This window comes from Lissotriton helveticus, chromosome 5_1 (assembly GCF_964261635.1).
Source record: "Lissotriton helveticus chromosome 5_1, aLisHel1.1, whole genome shotgun sequence".
In the NCBI taxonomy this organism is placed as follows: Eukaryota; Metazoa; Chordata; class Amphibia; order Caudata; family Salamandridae; genus Lissotriton; species Lissotriton helveticus.
In genome coordinates this window covers 1415349013-1415368087 of record NC_136065.1, presented here as the reverse complement: position 1 = coordinate 1415368087, position 19075 = coordinate 1415349013, and the positions used below count along the sequence as shown (strand labels likewise).

General features: G+C 45.0%; 1 protein-coding gene and 1 pseudogene across 1 annotated transcript in view; both read right to left on the bottom strand.

Moving 5' to 3' along the window:
* Positions 1-19075, bottom strand: part of SYT6 (synaptotagmin 6) — a 607564-nt gene that overhangs the window by 544620 nt on the left and 43869 nt on the right. The gene's annotated exons all lie outside the window — the stretch shown is intronic.
* Positions 3936-19075, bottom strand: part of LOC144756495 (dnaJ homolog subfamily C member 5B pseudogene) — a 50818-nt pseudogene continuing 35678 nt past the window's right edge.

Here is a 19075-nt window from a genome sequence, read left to right as displayed (position 1 = left end):
ATTTCGATGCAAGAACTCTTAAAGTAGCTACATAGTCTTCTATGGACTCTTCTTGTAACTGTTTCCTTTTAAAGAACATATGTCTCTCTACCATGACTGATGGATCATCTTTAAATTGTTTGCCCAGACGTGTTAGTGCCTCGGTATATTCATTCCATGAGTCATCATCAGCAGGAGCTTGAACTACTGCTAAATTGTCAAATAATTGTTGGCCAGCATCTCCTAAGTGATTGAACAGGATAGCTCTTTTTCTGGATGCAGGATATTCTAGAGCATCTATAGCTTCCAAATAGTTTGTAAATACACGTAGCCATTTGTGCCATGGAGTAGGAGGTTTGCCAGGAACAATTAAAAAAAATGGAGGTGCTACAATCCCATTGTTGTTATTACCTGAAGCAGCCATAATAATTCACACAAAAAAATTTTTGTATATATTATGATAATTTCTTACTTGTCAGCCTTGAAATAGCACTGTCAGGAAAAACGATCTTTTAAACCTAGACAGAAGACGACCAAAATTTCACAGACAAGGTCGCGTTGACAAGAAGTTGAGGAGTGCGATGCCTGTCAGCGTTATATGAAGCAGACGCGGAGCGCTGAAATAGACGTTTTATTTTGAGAAGTTGACGTCAAGCGCTGCACACGTAAATACAGCTGGAGCGTAAGCAGTTGGAGTTGAGCGCCGATAACGTAAACAAAGCTGGGGCGCACTTAGATCACAGCATACGCTGGACGCATTCCAGAGTGACGCTGTAGACGTACTGCGCGTGTGCCAGAAGCGCGTACGAAAACAATTCCACAGCTAGCCTCACGAGCGTAGAATGCTTCGCGCATTTGAAAATAAACGGTATGGAGCAGGCAGCGCTCAAAGACGGCTTCCAGGTAATAAATTATTAAAAAAAAAAAACTCACAGTTTATGTGAAGGTGGTTTCAGAGATGAAAACGAAAATTCCCAAGTTAAAATCCGATTTTAACAGAAACGTTGGAGCCAGTGACCTTAAAGTTCATGGTCGAACTGCTCATGTCGGTGGGTTTGATGCCAATCAGCTTCCGATCGTCGCCAATAATTGTAGTAAGGTAGTGGATCAAATAAGGATGGAGATCCAGACAGAAAGGTTGATAAGGTGGTTTATTTCAGGCAGAGTAAATCAACCCACGACCAGTAAAGTAGAATACCAGGTTTGCAATGGTCAAAGCATACAGTATAACATTCTAAGAACATGGAATAGGAACTCTAAAGAAGGCATTCCTTAAAGAGCTAGTATACTAATAATAAAGTACATACTACAGTGCCACCGGTCAGGGTTTGCACACACAAGAACATCCTTTTTGAAACTAGGTAAGGGTGACCCTCTCCTAGTCATAGATACTTGTGGGAACATCATGTGCAGTCTCATTTAGGTTGGCAACAAACGAATCCATTTTATGCACATTGGACTTTTTCAATTTCCCCACAGATGAGTATTGGGACAAAATTCTCCTATTGTGCTGCTAAAGGTCATTGGCATAATATACGAGAGTGAAACATGGGTTGGAAGTCATCATGAAACAACAGGCAGACCAAATTTGGATAACTTAATTATTAAAATATATACATGTTAAGTAATAGACGTAAAGGAATGGTTAACTGCAAATAAAAGCAGCATAAGCTCAACGCTAGCCAAACAAACTCCTCGGCCCGTCAGGTGGGAACCAGCTGTGACGGTCGGTCAGCCAGGGCAGTCAGCAGCAGCGTGGATGTTAACTTCAATAAATCCGTTCCCACGTTGCCTGGTCTGACGAGAAAAGAGGCCCATTCCAGATTAGAGATTAGCACCTCATTAAACTGAAAATGACTGGTTATCTAATCTTCCGTTTCTGCTTAACCTCACAAGATGTTTATCAGTGTAGGTGGTAATCGATTAATTGTATTTAAATCAAGCTTAATTGCAGCAAGCACATCTGAGCTTCAGTGATTGTGTTCTTGGGTAAAAAGGCTTAAATGTTTATAACTGCTTAACCTCAAGAATCTGAGACCCAAGTCATAAAAGTGGGGTCTAAGCAAATTTGTAAAATGAGCACGTATCTGTTTCCAGCTTATTGGGCCAGAAGGGGGGCACAGCACAGACTACAAAATGCTCTATATGTGTGAAAAAGACCGCTTTATTGAAGACTGGTGCACTTCACAAACATGTTCTTTGGCCTTTGCCGTACAAAACTAAACCTCACTATACATTTGTTCATCTACCTTACTTCCTACCCCCACCATTAAGGTTTCCCCTTTTTCCTTTCCTTGCAACAATTTATAAACCCCCACTCAGTCCTTAACTGTTGAACTTTAACCCTGTGACCTCTTACTTACCTCCCAAAACATCTCCCTAAGCATTTCCTTTGTCAACTTCCCCTTATTTCCTGCTCCCGGAGTAACTTGTTCCCAACCAGAAACTTAACCTGTGAACCTATAAAAACGATTTACCATACGCCACACACCTGCTTCAAGTGTCAACCAAAGTACGCCTTCCTCCCTAGCGCACTGGAGTCCAGCAAAGCTGCCAACCCTCTCCATTAATATCTTAGCTACCCCAAACTCCTCACACCCCGCCCCCCAGTAGAAAGAGAGGGCGGGTGGGGAAACCTTTTCAAAATCCCGGCCTACCCAGACCTACAACCGGCTGCCGTGTCACCTTACGAAAATGGTGACACAGCATACAAAATGTCCGGTTATAAATCCCTGCTCCCCCAGCCAAAAAAAGGTAGCCCAAAGAGCCCAATTGGGTTCTGTGCTGCACCACAGGCCCAAAAAGCCCAGAGGGACAAGCCTCCCCGCGGTCGGCCGCCCCCCCAAAAGCCCCATTATCATTCGCTCCAGAGCCAAACGTAAACATGCATAGAAGTATACAAAGATAAGCAATGGGCAATGCGTATTTATATGAACTTTGAGGGACACTAACACTGTGCCCTTACGGCAACTGTGCGAAAACACAAAACTGCTCTGGGGCGCGTGGCTTTGCTGTGAGAAATGCAGAAGATACTAGCTATGAGGTCAGCAGACTTCACCGCTACCCGCGACCTGCAGCACACAGGTTCATGTATCGCTATGCTGCCTCAGTCTTGGTCCCTGATGGCTGATTATTTGAGCAACTTTGAGATGGGTGAGGAGAACATGTAATCTTTAATGACATAAACAATTTCATTTCTGGTGTGTGTTCTAAAAATAATAACAATAGTGTTTATATTAATTTTATGTAATAGTGAAAATACCCCTACAGATTGGATCTGTATATAGGGAAAGTTAAACCAGTCGTCACGGAAATAGCCTAAAGAGTGCATGCAGATCTATTGTGCCACAACCACAATGTTTTAAACTTGCAGGAAAAACATTGTGAGCGGTTTCCGGTTTAGTAGATTATTTGAAGCATTCAAGAATATTTACTCAATGAAGTCTGTTATAATAACGTGTCAACAGGGCCAATGAAACAGTGAGCTCACATGCATGGAAATATGTTGGCGTCTCCTACATATTATCATGTTTGTGAGGAGTCACACACCGTGTTGAGCAGGATACTATTAAAAAAAAACTGGCAAATGATTGCAAGTTTCCAAAGATCAGACATAGCTGCCAAGGTTTCAGATTGCTATGCGAGACATTTTTATAATTTCAGTGTAATTATGAGCGACATTTCAACGATAATGAGTGACATTTTCTTGCGAGCAAAAACAAGAAATGAAAACGAGGGAAATATATCAATATCAAAAATTGTGGTGTGTCTGTGAAGCTGCTGCGTACTACACCATGGTGTGAGACTGCGCAACACGCACAATAATGGCCATCTAGGGCAGGCAGTCCATGAATAAAGTGGACAATGTGCATGATTTTTTTTACAGGTAATATAATCTTTATTGATTGGAAAGGAGAACAGGAGACAAAGTCTGAAGCTCGTGTAAAAGTAGGAAGTCAGGCTGTGCCTGATGGTTGTGCTCTGTTGCTCATTGTGTGCTCCAAACAGTCAGTGTGGTAACAACAATGGCCATCCCTGATCAACTGCGGTTTCTCATTTTCATTTGACAGCTGAAGTAAAACTGGTGTGTTTCCATCTCTTTCCATGTCTGTCTTCTTGATCTGCTCCTCAAAGTCCTCGTAGACTTCTCCACCTGGTGACTTGGGTTTACACTTTCCACAGCAGCAGTTGCAGCAGCAGCAGCAGCACAAACAGCCGCAGAAAAAGCAACCTGTCACCATACCACCAACTGCAAATCGGCCCTTTGCCCACCAGCTGGAGAGCGTGAACTCGGAGAAGAACTTAACATGTTCTTCTCCGAATTGCTCTGCCACATAGAGCCCTAGGTGAGCCGTACTGGTCTTTGACACATCAACCAGGATTGCATGAGCACTGTTGATCGACTTGAATTTCTCAGAAGCCTCTGGATTGTCCGGTGTTTTATAAGGGTGATGTTTTAGTGCAAGTTTCCTGTAGGATGTCTTAATTTCCTTGTGCATTGCCCCTTTCTGCACGTTCAGTATCTGGTACAGCGCTTCTGGTTGTGTACAGGGACCTATGTCGTTGATCAGCAATCTTCTCAGTGCATTACAGAGACTGCTTGTAAATTCCGAACAGCGTCACAATGTATACATTCCATATGAAGCCTGTAGCAGAAAAGCAGGTTTTAAATATTGTTTCTTCATACCTCTGTTATCACGTCAGTGAAACTTCGAGCTCCAAAGTCCTTGGTCAGGAATAGAGTTGTCTGCTACTTCTAGACCCTGGAGACCCAAGGGAGGTAGGTAAGTGAGGATGTTACTCCTGTGCCATCGACTACCATCTCCCCAGTCAGCCAGTGAACTCTGCAGACCTCTGGCAAAACGCGTGCTGCACTGCAGGGTGGCCCCCACAACGAAAATGCCTAGAGGCAGCCTAAGGCGTAAGCCGGTCACAACCAGGGCAGCATAATGAGTTAGATTGGGGGGGGGGGGGGGGGAGTATGCAGGCAAGGGGGAAGTGAAGGGTCAGCCTCTCGACTCCTACACCTTTTGGCATAAGAGAGGTTGTTTAGTAGGAGAGAAATATTCAGGGACATGATGGTGGATAGCAAGGCGATAAGGATGGCCCTGTGCACTTTATATGCAGGGGGCCGCAGCGATATCTTGATGCCCAGGGTTTTTGATCATTTTTGCGGCGCCTTCAGCTGTGGTTACTAGGGCCATGGTGTGGAGACAGCTTAGTCTGCTGGCAGCCACAAGAAGCGCTCACTCGGGGTTGGCCTCAAGGAATGTGCCTCCCAAATTGATTTGAGAGGACGGATGGTGCCTGCAATGTCAGCCACTGTGCCAGAAGGCGCGCATAAGGATTCTGGCATATGGTAGGGATCGCAGGGCAGGGTTGGATTGGGATTGAAAATGGGCCCGGGGACGCTAAATAAATAAATAAATAAATAAAAAATCGGCCCACATTTGCATAATCAGTCCTCAAATCACTGCTTGGCGTAATCATATAAAAAAACTTTGGGGGGGGGGGGGTAAAAAAATGCACGCATTATTTTACAGTGGTGAAACAAATTAGGTCACTTCTACTAAGGCCCCCGCCCCCCACTCAGTATGTGCAAACATTAATGGGCCGGCCAGCGAGACAAAGGGAGTGACACCTCAGCCTGTTGCTAAACGGAGGTAATGAGCGCCCATTTGCCTCTAGAAAGACCACTCAGACACCTACTGGGCCGCTGGCTGTATTTGAACAATAGAGACAGCACCCAAATGTCCCCCCAGACTGCTAAAAAAAGCAGCCCTCAGCAAAACTCGGACACCGGCCCCTCGGGCATTGCCCAAATGCCCGCGCTGACAATCCGACGCTGTCGCAGGGGATACGTGACAATGTGCATGAATTTGTTGATGTGGGCAATTTTATTTAATGTAGATCATGTGTGGCAATGGGCCTGGGGCATTAGTAGAAGTTTCAGTGAGGCTGAGCACATTTTGGAAGCAGACTGTACTCCTCCGGCAACTGAGATTTTTAACTCGCTGAGGGTGCTAACTAAGTTAGACAGAGTTACTATATTTTCCAGCGAGAGCAGCGGCCATTCCATTCAGCAGATGGCCTGGGTCACCTCTGTGCCTGGTGGCTGGTCTGCACCGCTGAGTCCCGGTACAGTAAGCTACTAGCTGCTGTCCTGAGCCATGAAGAATGAACTATCTCTATGCTGTCTGCCACAGGCAGTAGTGTGTTTCAGCCACTGGAATGTACCATGGACCTGCCTGGGCCCGGCTGTTTCACATCACGGGATTCATCCTTATGGCGGCGAGCGGAACTCATGTCGCAGGAAGCAGCAAAACGAAACTGATTTCAACTGTGGTGCCATCCACTCGCCTAGAACTGTGACTAACTCACACCCAGAACTGTATGTCCCACAGCGCAGTGGGTCTTAGTGTTGTTACATTGTTGTACTTGAGCCCGTCCAGCCCCTAACCCTGCAGAGCAGAGTGGACTACATGCTGCCCGCTTTGGCACTCCAGCTTTTATCACCTTTTAGCACTAATCAGCCAGCACTCTAGGGCCACTTGACAGCTGGGCTGAGGCAATATATATGCGTGACAATGCATTTCAGTGCAGTGAGGCGGACCACCACACTGATGTGCGTTAGTCTAACACCAGATGCGTGGTACTTTTCAGGATTTATCATATGATTAGAGTTTAAAGCAAAAAGTTATTTATTCACATTTATGCCGTTTTCTCGATAGGAAGAGAGAGAGAAAAAGAGAAGAGAATGTATTCCATGAAAAATACATTGTGACAGTGTGCTACACACTGGGAGTAATTCAGCTTTCCACACCTGTGTCTAGTCAATGTATTGATAATCAGCATTGCCTTTTGTAAAGTGCAGTACACATTCCATATTTATGAACTCACCTACATTAGGTGGATGTCACCCTCTTTTACTGGTAATCACCTGCCTAATAAAACAAAATGACCCCAAAAACTTGAATGGACTTCACAGACACTTGGAAACATGCAACTTTCCGCCCATTGCAGTGGACCCTTAAACGCTCTCTAACTACATGCTGATCTTCGCTTCTACTATTCCGCGCCAAGGTCATGGAGAAATTTCTCAATAGGTGCCTCACCAAATACCTCAATGACCACCACCTCCTCAACACCACTGAGTCTGGTTTCAGATCAAACTGCAGCACAGACACTGACCTCATTGTTGCCTCAGATGGCATCTGCATAACTATGGACAGAGGCGATAGCAGCCCTTAGCCCCTGGGCGTTTCCACAGTGTTTGACACAGTCTTCCAGCCCAGTCCTCATCCAATGCCTACATGACATCAGAATCAAAGGACATACACACCAATGGATTTGCTCCTTCCTGACTGGAAGGGCCCAGTCAGTCAGTCTGGCACTGTATACCTTGGACACCTGCAAACTCATCTGTGGAGATCCGCTAGGATCATCCCTAAACCCTAACCTCTTCAATGCATACATTATCTTTCTAGCAAGCATCATCCACTCTCACAATATGAAGGTCCTCTCCTACGTGGGTGACAAGCAACTCATTGTCTCCCTCACAGACAAGACACCTGGTGCTTGTATCAAATTCAATGGCTGCATGATCAAAATTGCTTACTGGAAACCAGATCCAACAGTCAAGCCATCTTCTACATGGCTCCCAAAACATGAAATGACCTGCTGTTCCACATAGGGGTCCCTTCCCGAGTAATCGAACTAGGCCCTAGAGCTGGGGAATAACACCTGCCCAGCACCAAGATACCCTCATGGGTGTTGGTGCACTCTACAAATGTACACAACATAACAATGGGGCCACCCGCTTTCTTAAACCTTCAATACTCTCCAAAAGTGTTTGTTCTCAATGACTTTAATGACCTCACTCTCTTAAACACCTCTTGTAGGCAAACATTTGTGTAAAGAGATTGACTGTTATGCATTATCCGCAGATGAGACATCTTCTCCGAGGCCCTATGGACAACCAGCCATAGCTTGGTAAAATACAGTACAAACATTGCTTAGGGGAGCAGAATGGTGCATACCTTTAGAGCCAGGTTTACAATCACGCTGGAAGTTAAACCCTCTAAGTGGATTACCCCTACATTGCTGAACGTTCTCGAACAATGAGCAATGACAATAAGGGGCAAATTACGATGTATTTCGGAAACTGTTCCGAACGAATCGGTCTCGGAATCATTTCTGAATGAATCGGGTCCTGCGAGTCCGAACTACCGATTACGATGCTTCCCAACATCGTTCGGTCGGACTCGCATTGACTTCAATGGGAGCCTGTGTTCCAAACAAGACTACAGGCTTCCATTGAAAAAAGGGGTGGTTAGGGAAAACCATGTGCATTGTGGTGGCCAACCCATGGTGCCTGGCATATTGTGCATGGTTGGGAAGAGGGGTACCCCCACAGGCCCCAATTGGTCACCTCAGATTGAAGGGGGGCCCGCAAAGGACCCCAAAAGAGATTCTGACAGCCATTTTGTGTCCGGCAAACTGAATCGGAACAGCTGTCCGAATCGGTCCTCGTAATCACGCATTCGGAAACCGTGGCCATAGAGCTGTTCGATTCGGCTCCGAAAAACTATGGCTGTTTGAATGCCTTTTAGAACTGATTCGGACTTTACGAACGGTTTCCGGGCATCGTAATCAGTCGATTGGAAATGTGTACGATTTGTTCGGAAACAAGGGTTCCGAATCGGATTCTGCAATACCGAATCCCATTCGGGCCTTTCTGGACGACATCGTAATCAGCCCCTTAATCTTCAGGAAAGTTCTGCAACTAAACATCAAACCTTAACAAACTCCACTTTACTCCATGCGCCCTGTAGCTTTTGCCATACATAACCACACTTGCCACTAGGATATACCCTATATCCATTCTTTGCACCCAAACATGTACACCGAGTAACTGTGTGCTGTATATTATTGTAGGTACTTTTCTACCAACGTTCGTTTTTAAAATGATGTAAGAGTTTATGGAATAATGTGAATAACAGTGTCATGGATGATGTCATTTTACATGTCATGAGTTACGTAATAACTCAGAAGCAGTGCATGACAGTAGCACAAGTTAGTTCACTCACTTTTATCTACCGAAGTTCAGTGATTTTTAGTAGGGGGTGGATGGAAGAATCTGTTCCACTTGTGGAATTGGTGAAATTTGATGACTCAGTGTTACTCTGTTTTGTTAGGCGCCTTGATACCTTCGGGTTACTGTTTGCGCGTTATACATTTTATTCATTCATTCACTCTAAATTCCGACAAATTCTGTCAATCGCCACTTGGTGGAATATTTTCTCGCTAGAAGATTCAGAATGGCAAGTTGTCGCGTGCGAGTGAGATCTGGCATCCCCTAGTGCGATTTCCAGTCACTAGGACATCGTGCAAGATTTTTCAAATGCCGGCGGTGCTGGGTGGTTGCGAACGCTGATGGTCAGAGGCTGCCGCTCGAGTAGAACATCTACTCAAGAGGCAGCAAAATCAACGTGAGTAGCTGCAACCTCTGGCGCACTGATTTTTCAGCGCCAAACACACTATAGCTGCTAAATCACAGTGCGGAGCACAACATGCCTATTTTCGCCCGTTGGTTGAACTCCGCGGAATCTTGCTGAGTTTTATGTAACTCTAAATTCAAATTCTGTGAGTTGCCCCTACCACTGGTAAAAAAAATATTTTGCAAACAGTTCTGTATTTTAACTATGCATTTTGCAGTGACATATTGGAGTTTTAAAAAAAAGTATGTTAAGATCTTATTACCTTTGTTCTTTTCAGTAAATTTCTCTGGTTTCTTGATCCTATTCTAAATTCATGTTTTTTTAACCTCACCTCTGTTTACTACTAACATTTAGTTAGGTCCAGCGCCCAACCTTCAGTGGAACAATGGAGCCCCATGGAGGGCCACACTGGGTTTCACTGTAGTGCCGCAGGTCCTGCAACAAAATATATATATTTTTAAATTATTTTGTTACTGCGGAGAGACCTCAGTGGGTACCATCCCACATGGCCCACGAGATCAGGGTGTGCTTACCCTGCCCCTTATGTGCCCCCTTTGTACTTTTTTTAGAGACAGAGAGACATAGTCCCCGAATCTTGTAATTGCGACCAAATCATTGTCTCTTGATGTTGCGGTTAGCCAAAAAGGTTGTTTTAGTATGGCGGATCCTTTGCGAGAACTACAGTGTCGAAATGGCCAATAGGAGAAAAATCTTCTTTGGCCATTCAGAATAGAGTATTTTTTTATTTCAGATTTGCGGATGTTCTGCTGTACTGGAACTGCAAATCCTATGCTACCTAATGATCAAGGTATAACTTGCTCAGGGCTAACCTCTTCATGCCCACCCTCAGCATCTTTTCAAATGATAATTTCTTGAAAACATCTGGATCTATTGAACACCAAATAAGAATAGTATGCTTTAGGACTAAAGTTCTAACTTTGGGCCAAATTTGTTCTAATTGAGTTATGGAATGCTTTACAGTTGGAGCTGCAGCCAGGCTACTGAGGACTCGCTTCTCACTCCCAGATTTCTAATCAGATCTTCCCTTCAAAGGCGGCTATCTCTGTGGCAGCTGCTGCATTCCATTAAAAAAAAAAATCTGTTTTAGCAAGCAAATTTTCCTAGTGTAATTAAAAAGGGTAGTCGGGCTTTTAGGCACCCCCTCCTTTATTGTGGCACTAAAGTAACCAACCAGGATGAACATTTCTTTTGAAGAGTTTCTTCGAGGAAAGGTCTCTAAAACTTTTAGACTCAGTTTATAACACAATAACATAGGTTTAAATCGCTTTTTTATATTGGGATCTCCGGAGGGGAGCTCAAGGCCCCCCTCAAACCATACCAGCTTCCATTGTGGTTGCCAGCAAGAGCACACTTTTTGTTTTGAGTGGGTGGACAGGTGCCCATCCACAGCACCCATGGCTTTCTTTTTTTTTAGGCAGTATGGGGATCCCATTCCCACACTCTGCAATAGACTTTTTAGGTCTCGCCTGAGCCATTGCGCTTGCACATTGCTCCGGCGAGACTTATGTAGGAGCTACAGGAACGGCTGCCAGAGGGTTTCGGAATGCGGATTATGGCCAGTGCATGTGCGCCGGGCGCGCGCTCACCATTTGCTCCCCTGCCCCCCCGCATCAGACTTGAAAGGAAACCGCTCGCACACCACCATTTGTCTGAGCCTTGGCATCAGACTTCAAAGGAAGCCGCTCCCCCGCACCCCCCATCAGACTTCAAAGGAATGCGCTCCCGAACTTGCTGGCCTCGCTCTTGTGAGCCTTTATTTACTTGTTTTCAAGGTCTGTTCTTCACCCAGCGCTCTCTCTCTCTCTCCTTACCTCTGTTTCTTCCCCTCTCTCTCGCTTTCAACCTTGTTGTTTCATATTGTTTGCCCTGGCTCTTCTCTTCCATACAGGCTCACTTCGGTTGCTCGCTGCTTTTGCTCCTATGAATTTTGGCCTATCTCCAACCTCCTCCCTCGCTGATCTTGGATCTCGGCCCCCTCCTCCTCTTTCCTCTCTCCCTTCACCTCTCCCGCGCTTACTGTTCCTGTCTATTATTAATTCATCTTCCTCATCCAATTTACCACCCTCTCCATCTCGCATACATACTTCCATTCTTGGCTAAGTAAATCATTGCAGTATTGATCTGTGCCTACTTGTCTCTCTACATAACACATCCCTTGCTTTGTTAATCAATGTTATATACATAACAAGGGTTTTGTTTACAGGTCTATTAAGAGGATACTTCACTTGGGGACACCACCACATCACTCGGGGACACCACCACATCACTCGGGGACACCACCACATCACTCGGGGACACCACCACATCACTCGGGGACACCACCACATCACCCAGGGGCACCACTCAGGGGCACCACCACATCACTCAGGGGCACCACCACATCACTCAGGGACACCACCACATCACTCAGGATCACAACCACATCACTCATGGACACCACCACATCACTCGGGGACACCACCACATCACTCGGGGACACCACCACATCACTCGGGGACACCACCACATCACTCAGGGACACCACCACATCATTCAGGGACACCACCACATCACTCTGGGACACCACCACTTCACTTGGGGACACCACCACATCGCTCGGGGACACCACCACATCGCTCGGGGACACCACCACATCGCTCAGGGACACCACCACATCGCTCGGGGCACCACCAAATCACTCAGGGACACTATCACATCACTCAGGAACACCAATACATCAATCAGGAACACCAACACATCATGCAGGGGCACCACCACATCACTCAGGGGCACCACCACATCACTCAGGGGCACCACCACATAACTCAGGGGCACCACCACATCACTCAGGGGCACCACCACATCACTCAGGGGCACCACCACATTACTCAAGGGCACCACCACATCACTCAGGGGCACCACCACATCACTCAGGGGCACCACCACATCACACAGGGGCACCACTCAGGGGCACCACCACATCACTCGGGGGCACCACCACATCACTCAGGGGCACCACCACATCACTCAGGGGCACCACCACATCACTCAGGGGCACCACCACATCTCTCGGGGGCACCACCACATCTCTCGGGGGCACCACCACATCACTCAGTGACACCACCACATCACTCGGGAACTCCACCACATCACTCGGGGACACCACCACATCACTCTGGGATACCACCACATCACTCTAATACACCACCACATCACTCAGCCCAACCACATAACAATGCTATTCATTTAGATATTTTCAAAGCTAACACATATTTAAAAAATGTGTCATATACATACCAATAACTCACACTTTCCTAATGCGAGACCTATTGCATTGCAAATGCTGGTTTTAAATGGCAGTGCCCTCATTTCACCCAGGACATCCACCGGCTTTAATTTTTTTAATTTATTTTTGTAAAAAAAAACATTAGTGGTAGTCCAAGGAGCCCACACGTGCTGCCAAGCTGTCTCCCAACGTGCTCCATGCAGTCAATGAGTGTAGATATATTGATGTGGTGTGACACAGTTACCCCGGTCATGGGAATTTGGAGTGCAACCTGCTAAAGAGGGGGTCAACACCCCTCCCCATGATTTATTTTGGGGTATCATATCACCATATACTGTGCATTTGTCCATGGGGAGTTGGGTACTCCCTAGACCAAGTGGCATCTTGTGGAGTATGCATGACAGGACCTCTCCCAATACATTTTGCCATGGGGTCCTGGTAATATTGTCCGGGGACTCCTTGAAACCTGCTCTGCCGATGGACCGATGGAGGCCCTATTCTCACCCCATCTCAATTATAAAAATATATAAACCCACTGACACTACAGGCTGGAGCCCATCCTTTCTTCTGCAGATGCTCCATTAATGCACAGCAATATTTTAAATGCATTTATGTTTTTGGCCCAAGGGTGGTCCCCCATGTCCCTCATCTAGGCTAAGGGGTCAGGATTGCCACGTCCTGTATGTGTGTGTGTATATATAATATATATAAATAATTTTAAACCTTTTTGTGGGGGAGAGGATTCAAACATCCAAAAATGTCTGCTGCCATATCTTCATGGATGTGATAGCAGCCAATCAGATCCTATCTCTAGTTCTGTGGGATCCATGGATCCTCTACAGTGTGATATATACATACATTATGAACCTTCATTTCTCAAAACTACAGAATGGATTTACACCTAATCACAAAAAGGCTGCTTTCTGGATCAAGATCTAGTCTTCTGCCAAATTTGGTGCAATTTCATTAATCCATTTTTGCTGTATTGGTGGTCAACTTTCCTATGGAAATTGCATGGGAAAATACATTTTGGGACTTCCCCCTATTATCAGCCCTCACTTGATGGATCACCTTTTCCAGAAGAAGTGGAGGTGGATGAAACTTTTTTGGGAAAGTTTTGTGAAGATTCACTAAACAGTGCCAGTTATTTACAAAGCAAAAAGATCTTATTCAGGTCACTCCTTGAATGCGAGAGGCCTTACTCTGGTGGACTCAAACAAGAAATGTTGAGAAGGAGTGTTCATTCCTTCAAGAAGCGCCGAATATTACAATCACCACAGACGCGTCCCTCGATGGTTGGGGAGCACATCTTCAAGAGCATCAATTTCCTATGGAAACGTGGTCATCACACCCAGTACCCAGTGTCGACCACCACAGGATAATAAATATGCTTATAAATACAAACATAAATAAAAAAGCTTACAAATGTTCAAGAGCAAAGGATGCAGGTTAAATAAAAAACTTGGGAACCAGACAAAGGATTGGTTAAAGGAATATGGTATATTAAGCAATGCTGTTTATGCTACCTTCAAATCATATTTGTTAACATCAGAAATGGTCACAGGGACCTGAAATGAAATCTGTGACATTGATAGGAAGCACATTTTAAATAATAATGTTATTCCCAGTTTGCATATTTCTGGTTCAAGATCATTGATAAAGGACCTAGAATATGATCTGCATGCTCTGAAAGATTATTTCTCTTCATCTCTGGATCATAATGAAACCAGTGGTTTATGTCACTGTTACAGACAGATTGAAATTTTGAGTTTTTTTTTTTTTTTAATCAGGCCTTGCAACACTCCACCTTCTCTATTTGCTTCTTGTTGAAAATGTGGTGTCCTGACTTGGTCTCAGCTTAAAGCAGTGCAATTATATGTGTATGTACCCAAAATCCCAAAAACGTGCTCACTCTAGCTAAATATGGTATCTATATGACTCCATTTTCGACTCTTACTTCAAACATAGCAAGTTCTGCCTTAAAAGCTTACTCACTCTCTTCCATCTACCAACCAGGCCCAGGTGCTTCTTCATTACATTTTCCACATATACAAGTGTTATTTATTATTCTTACTAGATATCCTTTATTTGCCTTTTCACCCATTGTCTTTGGTAAGACCTTGAAAATTAGAAGTCTTGTTACCACTGTGCTTCCAGGGAGTGTGTGTGGACACTTCCAGGACAATAGCAGGAAAGCTATTAATAAATAAAAATATTAAGGGCAAATTTGCCTATATCTACATGTATTTAACAATAATACATTATAACACCCCATACAGTTAAAAAATATTTTTTATAAGGTAAAACTTTATCAAATTCCTGACATATTTTTCCCCCACAACTTTCTAATAGTGCATTCTTTCATCCTGGGGGGAGATTGTTAGGCTACAGCATGTTGTAGAATACACGTATTATCAAAGCGTTATTGTCATTATTTTTATATTTATATTGTCCTGGCTACCAAAGTTTGGTCTTGTTGTACCAGGATAAATAATTACCACAACTTCCTACCACTCAAAGTGAGAAAGATAAAAGGTCAGGAAGGAAGCCTTCTTTAGCAGCTGTTTTAATGATGAAGAGAAGTTACAGGCTCCACTCCTTTCCTAAAACAAACATCATGCATCCTTGACAGGTCAAAACTAGCATGGAGAAATAACTGAAATGGGCTACAGGACACACATCAAATGTCAATAGGTCTCAGCAATGCACGAGCTAATGGCCTTGTCAATCTGAATGTCTTTTAGCCATGTTGTCTAGCAACACTGCTACTGCTCAAGCATGCCTGAAGGTCACTGAAAGCCCAGAATCACAGGTTGTTGAGCCGACACCAAGTATCTTTACCCTCCATGTTGAATTTATTGTTCTGTCGCTCCTAACACAAAACAGCTCTATGATGTGGCCTGCGATGGCCATATCATAGCATTTTTTTCAATGACTTTCAGCCATGCTGAACAGCAGATGTGCTGCTAGACGACCATGCTAAAAGACATTCACATTGACAAGGCCAATACCCCGGACATTACTGAGCTCTACTGGCTTTTGCTATGCTTCTTCGGGGTTGACAAGGTATTGCTGAACAAATGTGGAAGTAATAGTGAGAACCAGTTGAGGAGCATTAAAGTGAAGAGAGTACATAGCATAATGACCAGAGCTGCTGATATGGGAACTCGGAAACCAAGTTCGAATCTCTGGGTTGGCTGGACACTTTGTGATTCTTGACAAATTACTCACGCTTCCCCCTGTGTACAACAATGAATGTGTCATTGTGTAATGTAACTTGTGAGCCCTTAATGTGCTCCAATACCATCAGATAGCGCAAAATAAAATAACAATAAAAGCAGCAGCAATAAGGGAGGTTTTGGGAGCAATGGGTCAAGTAGCAAAGCAGGAGGGGATGGGCAGATGGGCAACCGATGACGGGAGAGGGCGGGAGGAAGCAACAATGAAGGGGGAAAATACTTTAATTGAAGCGGGATCAGAGACAAAAATAAATGTGTCATTCTGGAATTTAACTGGTGAGGACTTAAAGCACTTGAATACCATTGGCTCGTGTTTGCCCTATGGCAAAATGCAGGATGGAGTGAGTGCTCGAATACCATCAGATCATCCTAAAAAAAAAAAACTATAAAAGCAGCAACAGCTGGGAAAGTTGTGGAGGGATGGGTCATGCAGGAAGGCAGGAGGGGATGAGAGTTGGGCAAGCAACAATGGAAGAGGGAGGGAGAAAGCAATAATGAAGTGGAAAATAAAAATACCTTAAGTAAAGCAGGATCAGTGACAAAAAGGAATGTGTCATTGTGGAATGTAACTGGTGAGCACTTAAAGTGATCCAATACCATTGGCTCGTGAGTGTGCTATGGCAAGTCGGAGGATGAAGTGAGCGCTCCAATCACATAACATAACGTGTTTTTGTAAAGGGCGCGTTCACTCAAGGGTATCCTGGTGCTGAATAACAGATGTTTATCAGATGGTGCAAAAAATGAAATAAATAAACGAGTGCTGTTTGTGCTTTAACAACTTTTAAAGAAATGCTTAATAGTATGTGTGTATGTGTACAAGGGGGGCAGCCACAACGTAAGCACTCCTATGTAGTGGTTGAAAACAAAGACAAAAAAGCTGAGCAAACCGGGAGCAGTGTATGGAGACAAGAACTTAATCCATGTGCTATGGGAGGGCCAAACATACAAAGAGGGCATGACGCCTGCATGCCATGACGAATGGCATCAAAGAAAATGAGCAACACGGACGTTCACCAATGATAGGAGATGGGCTGGTACTTCTAGATATTATACCAGCAACAACCTTATAAAACGTAGACCAAATTGTTCTCAATGTGCTCCCCATTTCCCTGACTCCTTAGAGGGACCTTTTCCTTGCTAGATATATGGGTTCTCATGTTGTTCCACTAAATCTACCCTTTCAGTGGGCTCAGGGGAAAGTTTTTCCCTTGACAAAAATGTGCCCAAAGACTCCACAAATCTCACTCTTACTGCATGTATTCCTTCTTTTAAACTACAGACTCTCCACTCTGCCCTTAAATGCCTTTATCTTAATGCTAGATCTATCCTCAAGCATTCACTGGAAATATGGGACTTCTTACATCAGTACAGCCTGATCTGTGTTTTATTACTGAAACATGGTTACACTCATCAGCGCTGCCTTGCATACCCATTAAATTTCCAGAAAAGTATAAACTGGTCAGGCAGGACAGGGAATCAAACCTAGGAGGTGGAATAGCCTTAGCCTTCAGGAATTCCCTTAAAATGGAAATAATTGACTTCCTACTTACGGACTGGGTGGAGATGATAATATTCAAAATGGAATCCCACAATGTCCCAGATATCACCTTCCGCTATTCGGCAAGGTCATGGAGACCCACATCAACAAACTGCTCTCCACTTATTTGGAGAGCAATAGGGTTAGAAATGAAGGTCAGTAGTTGGTAATGTTTTGCAACTTTGCCCAAGTAGGCACCCTTGCTTCTAGTCAGGGTAAGGAAGATACGCCCTTAGACAACCCCTGCTCACCACCTTGGTAGCTTGGCATGAGGAGGAAGGCTTATCTCACAGGCAATGTATAAAGCATTTGTGCACACATGCAGTAGTACAGTGAAAACAATACAAATGGATACCACACCAAAAAACAGGAAACCTTTATCTAAACACAACAAGACCAAAATGACAAATAATCCACCATCCATATATCAAGTTATCTTCAAATATTCACAAAAATAAAGCTTGTAGCAACAAGTAGATCCACCTGGGGCTATTAAGATGCCGTGACAGCTGAAAATCCCAAAGTATGGTGCTGACCGCGAGGTGACCGGCGTAGGGCCAGAAGTCACAGGGACCCCAAAGAACAGTACCCTGGCAATCGATGAAAACAAAGAAGGTGCACGGCATCGGGGAGGTGATGCTTTGTTGGCACTGGGCGCATCGGTTCCTTATGACCACAGTGGTAGTGAGGGGTCTATTCCTTACGGCAATGCAGGGGAGGTGAGGCATTGCTTCCTTACTGTTGCTGAGGAGGCGACGCAGCTGTGGTGTTGGTTCCTTATGACTATGCGGGGTCAATGGATTGAGGAGGTCACCCACGTCAGGTGTTGGCTACGCGATGATGAAGCACCAGCATCAGTGAGGTCTGGGCTGCGGAGCCTTTTGGGGGGGGGGGGTCGTGAACGTCATGAGCGGTGCCCTCGGCTCGTGTGTAGGCAGCAGCCTCAGTGATGGCATCAGAGTCGGTACGATGTGGCGTCGGGGCTGCGGTGCAAGTCGGGGTCGTGTGTAGTGCACTTCACAAGCGGTGTTCACAGCTTTATTGCAGGTCTCGGGACGCTCGCTGGTGTCGGTGTTACTATTTTCCCTGTGGAAGTTTAAACAGTAGTTCCAGGTGCAGTAGGACAGAGGAAATGAAGTATTTGTGTCCCTGAGACTTCAGACCAGGAGGCAAGCTCTACACCAAGACCTTGGTGATCTTCTTCAAGCAGGGGACACAGCACAGTTCAATCTTTGTCCTCTCCAAGGCAGAAACAGCCGCTGCAGGCCAACACCACACAGCAGACAGCACAGGGGCAGTACATCTCCTTCTGGTTTTCCAGCTTTTCTCTTTGGTAGAGGTTCCTCTCGAGTCCAGAAGTAATCTAAAGTTCTGAGGTCTGAGCCCCAATATATATACCACATTTCCCTTTGTTCTCTTGTGACAGAGAGTCTCTTAGCTCAGTCCATACCAGTTCTGAACCTCTGGTTCAGCTTCCTGTCTGGGGGTGGAGACAGCATTTTGTAAGGCAGACCAGGCATATTCAGGTGCAAGG